The sequence below is a fragment of the Miniopterus schreibersii genome, assembly GCF_964146895.1.
Source record: "Miniopterus schreibersii genome assembly, chromosome: X".
NCBI lineage: Eukaryota > Metazoa > Chordata > Mammalia > Chiroptera > Miniopteridae > Miniopterus > Miniopterus schreibersii.
In genome coordinates, this window is record NC_138104.1 from 17418357 (window position 1) to 17430391 (window position 12035).

The 12035-nt window shown below is 39.6% G+C and overlaps 1 protein-coding gene and 1 pseudogene across 3 annotated transcripts in view; both read right to left on the reverse strand.

Moving 5' to 3' along the window:
• The window catches only part of DOCK11 (dedicator of cytokinesis 11), a 172090-nt gene that overhangs the window by 135068 nt on the left and 24987 nt on the right, over positions 1-12035 (reverse strand). The window lies entirely within an intron of this gene.
• On the reverse strand, positions 9784-11312 carry LOC308551630 (large ribosomal subunit protein eL30 pseudogene; annotated as a pseudogene). The gene has a single exon. The product of its transcript is annotated as a large ribosomal subunit protein eL30 pseudogene (transcript).

The window sequence follows — 12035 nt, forward strand, 5'->3', positions numbered from 1 at the left end:
GTGAGAAATGTCACCACAACAGACCAGAGATTTCTAGAGGAGGACCCTACACAGCTTGGCAACAAACCATAACTATATGGAACTTTTTCATAATGTTCAAATAAACAGTATTTGACTTTGTTATGATCCTTTCTTTTCTAAATCATATAATTACCTTCACCAGCCCATTTCTTTTCCTCTTTCCCAGTAGGAACTCCAAGTACTGAAGAAGCTTTGAATTAATATAACCTGATGATGATACTACAGGAGGGAAAGTCATTTTTTTTATTAGTACAACCCAACTTGGCAAAATAGATGAACATATTTTAATAAAGATTATCATGGCAAATCTTGGCACAAAAACCCACATACAAATTGCATTCAAGACGCTGACCTTTTTTAAAGCTAACAACTAAGGGCAAATAACATTTTATGAGACCATTGGGTCATGCTTATTCCCAATCCACACTTTGGCTCATGTTCTTCCTCTGACATTCGACCACCAACCTCTCTAACCCTACAGCCCTTATTGTCTTTACCGACCATTGTGGCATTTACTCAGATGTAGCACAGAAAGGCTTTGTGGGTAGTTTGCTAAGTAGTCTCCTTACGAGAATTGTAATTATCTGGAGGGAGAAATGGGGTGCCTTGTGCTTTCTCTACCACTTACATTGAGCATTACTATATACCAAGTTAAGCATTTTATATCTATTAGCTCATTTAATTCTTTCAAAAACCCTGCAGGGGAGATTATTGTGCCCATTTTACAGATAAGGAAATTGAGGCTCAGGCAGGTCTACTGTCACACATTAGTAGAGCTGGGATTCAAATCTGTATCTGATGGACTCCAGAGTCAGTGCTCTTAACCATGAAACACATAAACCTATGCACACTGAACTTAACAAAAACAAAACATTTCCCCACCCTGGCTCCTACCACGTTTCATTTCCATGAATGGACTTTGCATTCTAGGATTTGCTAAAGCTTTCTCAAACTACCCTATAATTTTAACTAAACTGAGATCTTGCCTTCTCTTGCCCTGATGGTGCTGAGCATGATTGGCTTAGAAAGCTTGTAATACAATTGGATAAGGAGTTTTGCATTTCTAAGCTGTTACTTCCAATTTAGCATTTGCCCTCATTGAGGAGGGATTAGCACCTGAGGTCTTTTTACTTCAGGGGAAGGAGTTGGCTGCTTTAACTTCAAGTGGGTAAGAATCAAATTACAAAAAAACACACAACAACCCTGAGAGGACCGTGCCTAATTCATCTGTTTCCTCCACAGAACCTAGCAGAGAGCGGTGAGAACTACAAAGCCAGAAGCTTTGTGGCTCATGAGGGATAACCAGCTGAGTAATACAAAGAGAGTGATCTTACATGTATGTGCCTACCAGGCCAAAATGGCAGCACACAAGAGAGAGAAAAGGCATTGCTAGGGCTTTCAGAATTAATTTTCAGATCTCAGCTTTAATTTAGAAACAACCGTTCTAAGAATCAGCAAAATGAGATTTAAATCTAACAGAAGCACAGGAAAAATAAAACACTTTTCTCTTTACAGTTTGAGTTTCTGCAGAGGGAGGAAATCTTTTTAAATGACAAATTACTTCCCTTTTCCAAGTCTATTTAACTACTTATATAAAGTGAAGAACTATTTTTTAAAACGTACAACGAATTTATATTGTTTATTTAAAAGTCATAAAATAAACAAGTCTGTATACATATTAGTTCCAACTCCGTTAACAAGTACTTTTCATTACATCCAACACAATATTATGCAAATAATCTAGATTATCTACTAATGAACTCTCTATACCCCAAAACTTTTGATGAACTCTATACCCCAAAACTTCATTTTAACCAATACTTATAACTTTACTGAATATGCTGACAGGTAGGAAAACTGATTTTAATTCAATTGATTTGAATTCCTGACTTTGTGTTCACTTTGTGTTAATAAATATTTAAATAACTCAAAGATAACACAAAAAGAGGTAAAAATGGCCCAGCCAGGGTGGCTCAGTGGTTGACCCATGAGCCAGAAGATCACTGTTTGATTCCCATCAGGGCAGGGCAGGGCAGGATACATGCCCCGGTTGCAGCTCCATCCTCAGTAGGGGCAGCGGGGAGTGCAGGAGGCAAGCCAATCAATGACTCTCTCTCATCATTGATGTTTCTATCTCTCTTTCCCTTCCTCTCTCTGAAATCAATAAAAACATTAAAAAATGGTTAAAAATTAAAAGTCTTGAATAAATTGAGAAAATGACAAAGTACCTTTATAAACATAGAACACTTTCTATTCTTTAGCAAACCATTATTGACCAAAAAAAAAAAAAAAAAAGAACATGCCTTGGTTATACATAATGGCTTTCTTTCTAATAAATCAAAGAATTAACAGGTTCACACAGACATACAAAATTATTGTTTGCAGATAATTCATTCATAGGAGAAATTAGATCGTACTCATTCTGTGCCTGTCAACTAATGTATAACCTGCCTTAGATCTTGGTGCCCACTGTAAACTTGAACAACAACAAAAAATCTCGTTGACTTTTTCCTGAGTTTTATAAGCAGAACCATAACATACACTGCATTCTTGAGCAGAACAAAATGTAAAGTGCACTGATGCTCTGTAGGTATGTGGATTTAGCTAGCTAGATTACTTGCATTCAATGAAAACATAAAAACCCAAAAGTCCTGTTTGTGTCCATCTGAACACACACAACAAAACAAGTCTATTTAGTTACAAAATCTCAGTAATCTATAAAGCAGCCACACATCATTTTCCACACTGGATCCGACCACTGTTTTACCCATCCCATTAATTTGCTCCTGATAATGGAGTAAAGAAAACTGATGGGCCCCATTTTTAAATCAACCTTGAAAGGGGCAAAAATGTACCTTTCTATAAATATTTTCATTTTCCATGATCGGACATATTGGATCTAGCCATGAATTGAAATTCTCTCCGACTTTTTTGAACCTAACAGTACTTTTCAGCCTATAGCATTTCATGAGATAATATATTCTAAAAGCTATTTAAAGTAAATAAAGTGATAGCTCCTTTGACTTTTCTTAAGGTTACCTCTTTAAAATGTCAGGAGATGTCCCAGTTCTTGGTATAGTAAGTAGATAGTGGCCTGATCCATGTTTATCCAATCTACCCACCCAGGATTAAGCAGGCACACCTTCAGCGAGGCTCTGTCTTTTGGTGAGGTGATACAGGAGTCTATAAATGGTTGCAAAGTCCTTCCTAACCATGTTCCACATTTTACTGTCCTATTGGCCCTAGCGCATCCTGGGCAGACTGCCCTCAATGTCAGGTCTACAATCACTCTCGTGATGTTTTAACTGAATGTAATCAAGTTCAGAATCTACTCTCCTATTTAATAAGTTTCAGTTATTTCCCCAGTTCTTGTTCATCCAGAAACTCATCTCTCACTTTCCTGTCCACATTATCCAGCCTTATGGGGTTGCACTGCAGTACAGCTCCTGTAGCTTGGACTCTCTCAACTCATACGAAAGGGTATTAAATCAGACTGACATCCTCTGGGCAACCACCCCTAGGCTATTCAGCTTTTTCACATGTTTCATTTTTTTTAAAAAAATGCTGCCCTATCTATAATCTTTGTTTCCTTTTTTAAGCCAATTCCCTCCCTATTGACAAATGTCCTGTCACCAGAGATACCATTTGAAAGAAGAGTTTTAGGGGTTGACCCTTATGAAAGGTTTTTTGAAAGTCTTAAGTAAATAACCTTGAGGTGATGAAAATGTTCCAAAATTGATTGTGGTGATAGTTGCTGATTATTTGTGAATATACTAAAAGCCACTGAAATATATACTTTAAATGGATAAGTTGTATGGTATGTGAAGTATATCTCAACAAAGCTCTTAAGAATACTAAAAGAGAAAAAGTGAAGGGATTAAGAAGTACAGATTAGTAGTTACAAAACAGTCACGGGGATGTAAAGTACAGCAGAGGGAATATGGTCAACAGTATGTATAGTGCCAGGTGGGTACTGGAAATATTGGGAGAATACTTCATGAGTTATATGTCTAACCACTATGCTGAACACCTGAAACTAATATAAATTTAAATGTCAACTGTACTTGAAAAAGTTTTTTAATAATAACCTACTCAGTTTTACTTCCTCATATCTAAAAAAAGTCCCTCCAATATTTAGTAAGAGATGAGTTCCCAGTACAGAAACCATGGTATTCCTCTCTAGAATGGTTAGGTGTCAATGCCTGAAGATCCTATACTGTAGACATAGATCCCACTGACCAGAGGAGTACAAAAGTAAGGCAGCCCCATCGTTCTGAGGGCTATTCTGGAGATCTTATAAACAGAAATCCAAAACACACAGCTTAGTTCTACAAAGTCACTGAGCATCAACCATGTGTCAGGCAGTGGGCTAGAAAGCTGAGAAAACAAAGATGGACAAGATGTGGGCCTTGCCCTTATGAACTCATGGGCTTGAGGGAAGGATAGATGACTAAAGAGAAAATTAAAATATGATGGGGTAAGGGCTAGCACAGGGGACACAGAGTGCTGTGGGTATGCAGGTAAGGAAGAGATTAATTCTACTGGTGAAGGAGGCTCAGGGAGGAGGCAGCAGGTGCGCTGAGCCTTGATGAACTGATTTAAAATGCCCATGGCAGGCAAGGTGAATAAAGAAAGGCATTCCAGGCAAAGAAGAAAGCATAACAGCATGGAGTAACAGCATGTACTCAGAGACTGAAGATGAACAGAATAGTGAAAAATGACCAAGATGAGCCAGAAAGGCATGTTTGTGGAGGACCCTGTATGCCAAGGCAATGAGTTTGGACTGTTTCCTAGTGTAGGCAATGGGGAGCCAGCAGAGGTTTCTAAGCAGGGGAATGAAATGAACAGATGTTTTACTCATATTTATTATGCACAGAAAGCCAGAAGGTCAGCGCTAATGGAAATTAATCCATAAAATGACAGCATAGGCTGAAAATTTGACCCATTGTCTACATTTTCCAGGAGCAATATGCTGAATTATGGAAAACTACTTATTAGAGGTACATACAAAACTACTGAGGAAAATAAAGTGAGAGCTGTGTCTGTGAAGAGGCTTTCTTTGAAAGAGAGAAATGCTTGCATCTTCCTTGTGTGACAGAGATGAAATTAGCCTGAACATTTCATTGTGAAAAGAACAGCTGCCAATCTGTACTTAATTTGTTTCCAACACCTTTTCTTTTTTTTTCTTTTTTTAAAAATTTTTAAAGATTTTTAAAATTGATTTTTAGAGAGACAGGGAGAGGGAGAAAGAGAAACATCAATCGACTGCCTCCTGCACACCCCCTACCAAGGATCAAGCCTGCAACTGGGCATGTGCCCTGACCTGGAATCAAACCCACAACCTTTCGGTGCATGGGGTGACACTCAACCAACTGAGCCACACTGGCCAGCACTTTCCAACACATTTTCAATCGCTAATTTGATCCAACACAGTTAAACTTTTGATGAAACATAAGTTGGGTCACTATTCCTTTGCTGAAACTCATTTAATGGCTCTCCATAGCCTGCAGAAAAAATATTCAAACCGTTTAAGACTTCTAAGATCTGGCCTCCACCTGCAGCTTCCAGCCCAAGCCTTCCAACCACAGTGGGCAGATCTCCTAATGGGCCCTGTTATGCCATCTTTGCTTATCCTGAAACCTCTGCCTAGTTCTCCCCTGAGCCCCACTACAAGACTCTATAAGCTGCCAATCTCTCTAGGTATAAATGGCCACTCTTGCCTACCCATTGCTACCCACCTCCTCAAACCCAGAGCTAGTACCTGTACTTCCTTCCCCATCCCAGCCCTATCACAAGGTGCTGAGGTGCACTGCCTGTCCATTTCCTTTTCTGTCTGTCCCCCCACAACCAGAATGAAAGCTCTATAATTCCAGTCTTTGTCTTATTCACTGCTCTATTCCTAGCTCCCCAAAATTCTATCTTGAATGACTGAATGAACAAACTATAAACCCATTGTCAATATCTTTCTAACACTCAGCATTAAGATTTTTCTGCTTCTCTTAATTTTTCAAGATGACCACAATCTACAAAATACTCAATGAAATACAAACATCTGGGTTGCTGTCCAAAGGAGCCCTGCTATTGAACACTCTCATAACATAAATCATCACCCATTAGTTTCTCATTTGGTAAATTCACAATGTCATATATGAAACTTTCATAGAACCAGGCACACCTACAAGAAGAAATGTAGTATCAGGAAGTAGAAAATCGTGTTGGTTGAGCATTCAAATTAAACCAGAAAGGAAGTTGATGACTCAGGCAAAACTCCATTTGTACTGGTAATAGTTTCCCTCCCCACTGCCAAACTTTCTCCTAAATAGCCTCTCTCTCCCCATCTTTCTCTTCCTCCAACTCACATTTACTCTGTGTGCTCTTGCTTCTTCCTCTAAAAGTAATCCAAAGTGTATCCCTGTTACACATGCCCAGAAGCACTAGCAAGAAGCACTCCCCCAATCCCTGATCTAAGCATTTTGCAATGCTAACCCTCATCCCTCGTGAATACCCCATGAGACAGACTTAGAACAATCCTGCCTCTACCTAGAGCAGGGGTGGGGAACATCTGGCCCTCGGGCCTTATATGGCCCACAAAATCCTTTGGTCTGGCCCTACCAAAGCCTCACCAAAGACAAGCAGTTCCAGCCATCACATTAGGGGTGAGCTAAATGTATGACCAAATATAACAGGCTAATTTTTAAGTTGATGACTTTGTATGGCCCGTGAATAATATTATATCCAAGTGTCCCTTGGCAGAAAAATGTTCCCCACCCCTGACCTAGAGCATGTGGCTGAACCACTGTCATAACAATAAAACTATTCTTTTCCCAGAAAAGAATCTCTACACCTTCTCCCCAGTAAATTCTCCAGCTAGACTAACATAAGCCCATTCTCTCAATATGACAGTGCATTCCAGCCTCCCTTTCATTCTCAGTTCAACCTGGACCCCATGGCCAATACCCCTCTTACTAATCCCTTGTCATTCTGAATCACATCTACAGCCACTCCCCAGCCCTGGATCAACACCCCCACCGTACCCCTGGATTGTTTTTCTTTGCTGCTGCTGGAGACTTCATTTACACAGACACAAAATCCTAGGCTGAGTTGGGCTCTCAGTCCCAACCCCAAGGCTTTTACTTATATCTGGTTAGCTCCCTGACCTATAGAACAGGACATTCGCGATTTCACAAATGGAAAATCTCCTCTCTTACAAAGATGCCCTGATTGATCTGCATAGCCTGATGAAAGGGCTGTACTACTGAATCAGATGTCCCCACACTGATGTTAACAACATACATGTAACTCTACTTCCTTCCACATTTATTTGGTAGCCAACCCCTTTTTGGGTGCCACTTTCTCCATTCCGAAAGTGACTCCTAATCTGGGGACTTAAGTGATCCTTAGATGGGCTATGAAACTCTAAAATTATATGGAAAATGTTCTGTGAACATCTTTGTAGGACAGGCGCCAGAGCTTTCCATAATCTTAAAGGAGTGGGTGACCCAAGAAAGTTTAAGATGTACTGTCTTACCAACTTCATATAAACAGGTTGCATTATTTTTATATAAGATGTATTGGTTTTGTATAATTATAAAAGCAATACATGTTTATTGAAAAAACTTTAATCTGGGGCTGGGGATAATAGTCATGGTGTTTAAGGGTACAAATTTATAATGAGTAGTAAATGACCCTAGAGATCTAATGTACACTATACTGAATACAGACAATAATACTGTACTATAATTATGTAATGTGATAAATATTGCTAATTGACTATCATTATAATATATAAATGCATCAAAGTAGCTCCTTGTATACCTTAAACATAAGCAACATTACACGTCAAATTTATTCCATTTTTAAAAAGAAAGAAAAACTGGAAGAACTGGAAAAAAATGAAACTTCTACTCAGATGTGGGAAATAAAAGAATTTTTAGCCTAAAATTTTAAAAAGGAAAATAGAAGTCACTTAGAATCCCACCGTCCATAGATGACCACTGTTACCATTTTAATGTTCCTCCATCTCTTTTCTATTTTTTTATTCTTCCACATGGGATTCACACTGTTGATTTCTGATAGTTACAGTGTTCCAAATAATATACAATAAACTTCACAGTACAAAGAATTTGGGACTAATATTCAAAAATCCAAGACACATCGACCAAGAAATATTTATTGAACACCTCCTGTGTGCATGACGTACTACTCCAAAATAAAAGAGGGAAATCCTTATCCAAGTTCTCACACATGATGGCTAAAAATTCTAGAGATTTCAATAGGCTATGTGAATCCCCAACCTAAGAAAGGGGGGGAGGCAGACAGCAACAATGATGTCATTGTAGACTTCGAGAAATGCAATTAAATCATTAGAAGTCAGGTGTGTTTTTAATGAGTTTTCCTTTATTACCACAATGAGGACTCTCATCTAATGATAAAAATACATACATAGTAAAAATAAATACATATGAGACAAGAGTATATGGTAAAGGCCCTGGTAATTTCATAGGACCCATAAACTCTTTCTGGGGAAAATTCCCTGTGTTTTGAGCAATGACATTAGAGAGAAACTGTGGCCTCCTATAGTGGTGACCATTAAAAGGACAGCAACGTTTGCAGGTGGAATTCCACTGTGTTTACAGAGGAAGATCAGTGTAATTACTTCACCATCACTGCTAACATATTTCACAATCAAGATAATTCTGGCAAAACAGGATTACTGGTTCTCTGCTTTAAATATATATAAGGCAGAGGAGGGGCCGACTGAAGAATTCCTTGCCATCTAAATCCACTCTCTCCAATACAATTTTCATCCCACATTTAAATAATATCCCATTTTCAAGCAGGAAAGCAAATAAATCTCTTTCCAGAACTCAAGGCAGGGCACAGTGAAATGCTTAAGAGCTCTATCAGGTTGCCCCATTCCTTGCTAAACCATTGAGCCTTTTCCTCTTTCCTCTGACCATTGGAGGTTTCTCTGAGGGAGCAATCCAGGCCTAACCCAATAAGAGTTTCCTGGAATTCAGGAATGTACTAGCATCTTCTGTAGAAGCCTCAGCCTCTGGCCACTTCAAAGGCTGGCCCTGCTTTCTTGTAAACACCACAATGGGAGGGTAGCCGCTTAGCTTTCAGGCTGTAAGCAAGGTACCCATCAGGCAAAGAGGCAGAGGCAGTCCCTTGTGATGCTGTGGCATCTTTCTCTCCCTCAGGAACCCGTGGCCAAAGTTTCTTTCGGAAGTGGATAGAATGGCTGAAAGTGGACACAAGAGATAAGAACCACACACAGTATAAAGAGGGCTTGAGCGGTGGCTAAATGCATGCTGCTCCAGGGCTCAATGTGCAGCATGAGAATGACCAGACCTGCAAGCCCTTTTATATACTTTCCATAAAAACTGTAGCTGGAAGCCAGGCCTACTGACCCTAGGGCCCTGTGCTCTGGCCAGCAGCTGCTCCCACAATACCATCATGGTTTGAGAACGCTGGCTGCTGGGGAAAGGCTTTGCAACCAAAGGCCCCCGCGCCAGCTACGGTTTGCACTACTCTGCAGCCTTTTTTATTTCTTTTCTGTTTGTGAACACCAAAATTTCACCAAGGAATGAGTAGGTGCTGCTGTGCCAGTTATTCAGGAAGTGGTAGAAAGTGACTGTCATTTTTACTGACAAGGGGAGAGTAGTTGAAAGTAAATGTGGTCAAATGAAAAGATGTATCCTGAGTGGTGGAATTAGGGGTGATTTTTTTCTTCTTTTTCCTTTTGTTTTTCTTGAAATTTTTCTAGCACAAATATTGCTCTTATAATCCTATAATCCTATTACACACACACACACACACACACACACACACACTTTCTTTGTTTTTTTTATTATGGTAATATACATAACATAAAATTTACCATTTTAACAATTTTTAAGTGTGCACTTCAGTGGTATTAAGTACACTTACATTGTTCTGCAACCATCACCACTACCCATTTCCAAATCTTTTCATCATCCCAAACAGAAACTGTGTACCCATTAAACACTAACTCCCCCATCCCACATGCCCCAACCCCTGGTAATCTCTAATCTACTTTCTGTCTCTATTAATTTGCCTATTATACTTACTTAATATAAGTAGAATCACACAATACTTGTCCTTTTGTGCCTGGCTTCTTTCACTCAGCATGATGTTTTCAAGGTTCACCCATGTTGCGGCATGTGTCAGAATTTCATTCCTTTTAAAGACTGAATAATATTCCATTGTAGACTTATACTGTGTTTTGTTTATCTGCTGATGGACATTAGGGTTGCTTGGACCTTTTGGCTTTTGTGAATAATGCTGAGAGGAACACTGGTGTGCAAGTACCAGTATGTGTCCCTGCTTTCAGTTCTTTTGGGTAAATACCTAGAATTGGAATTGCTGCATCATAGGGTCATTCTATATTTAACCAATTGGGGAACTTGCCAAGCTCTTTTCCCCAATGGCTACAGCATATTACCATCCCACAGCAGTGCACAAGGGTTCAGATTTCTCTACAGCTTCTCCAACATTTGGTATAGATGTGGAAGGGAATCCTTATACCTCTTTTTACACCTCCCTTGGATGACTAAAGAAAGAACTGAGGTCTTCTCAATGAGGTAACAACTCATAACTCATCCCTTCAACTTGACTTCTCCCTAGGCACCTAATGCTGTAGGACACTTGTGTGCTAGTGAGAGTCACAGAAAGGGAACTCATACTGGGTGTGATAGGTGAGCCCAGTGGGGGCAGAAATCCTATAGACTTTTAAGATTCCTCAGTTCCACCCAGCAGACGTTTGTTTTTTAAACAAGCTCCGGTCAGTTTTAGTAAAAATTTTTTTTGCATGATTTACTTTTTACCAGTCTGTTCTGAAATGCTTCTAATGATACCATAATCACCTGGGTCAATGAAAGCCAGTGTATATACTCTGCAATATTTCCCACACACTGTGCCCAATTCAATAGTATTGCCACTGTAGTGATGGGCACCAGTCTCGGCCAACATGGTGTAGTAATCCATTTCCACAAGACTGGCAGTTGTTGGCAAGGATGTCATTTCACTTTCCTTTGTCTGATCATTTTCAGAGTCTGCTTGTACCTCAGCACGTACTTTCCACTTTTCATAACAAGTTGGAGCCTAGAGTTGATCGACTCTAGCAACTTTTTCATCTTCTTATGACCACCATCTTCCTGCTTGAGATGTGGGATGGTCACCAAACAAGAGCAGCATCGGAGATGGCTAGGGAATGAGACAGGCCAGACAGCAGCTACTCTTTCTCTGGCTGGGTCTTGACTACACATATTCAAACTCCCAAAACTTCCAACTTCTCACAGGAAAGATAAACATGCAGACTTATTACTGAATGGAATGTTTATGTCATTATTGTGAAAAGTGACACCCAAGGTCAGTTCCACCCCAAAGAATCAAACTCTCCAGAAATGATTCCCTCCGTTTGTCAATTGGAGTCATTGCCTTTTTCTGTTTCTCTGCCTTTTGTTTTTCTGCTCTCCTCTCTCCACTCCCACCAACAAGATAGGGCTTCTCAACAACTATTTGCCACGTGGGAATTTACTTTCCAAGTATTTCTGAAATATAATCAATTTCTACAGGCAGTGAGAAGAAACAATACATACTCATCTTCTTCTAGGGATGGTCCTGGCATTATCAGGGGATAGTCAAATCCCCTGCAATGATTGTGTCTCAGGAGCTTATGTGAATAAAACAAGTATAAATTTCAGGACTACTGGGAGGCTGAATTGTTGAATATCCTTAGACTAAAGGTGAGAAACCCAGTGCAGGTCCTGTAAACTAACATTCCTGCTCTACAAAGTAAGCATTTGCTATCAAAAGTATTCTCAAGTATAGAGCACTGATCTACCAAACTGTTTTTTCATAAGTAGACTAATATCTGAAACTTTTCCCTTAACTAGGAAACACACCTCAAACCCCAGGGCAGGGAGGGGCATGAACTGAGTCCTGCACATGCATACACTTAGCAAAGAATCAAATTAGAAGGATATCTG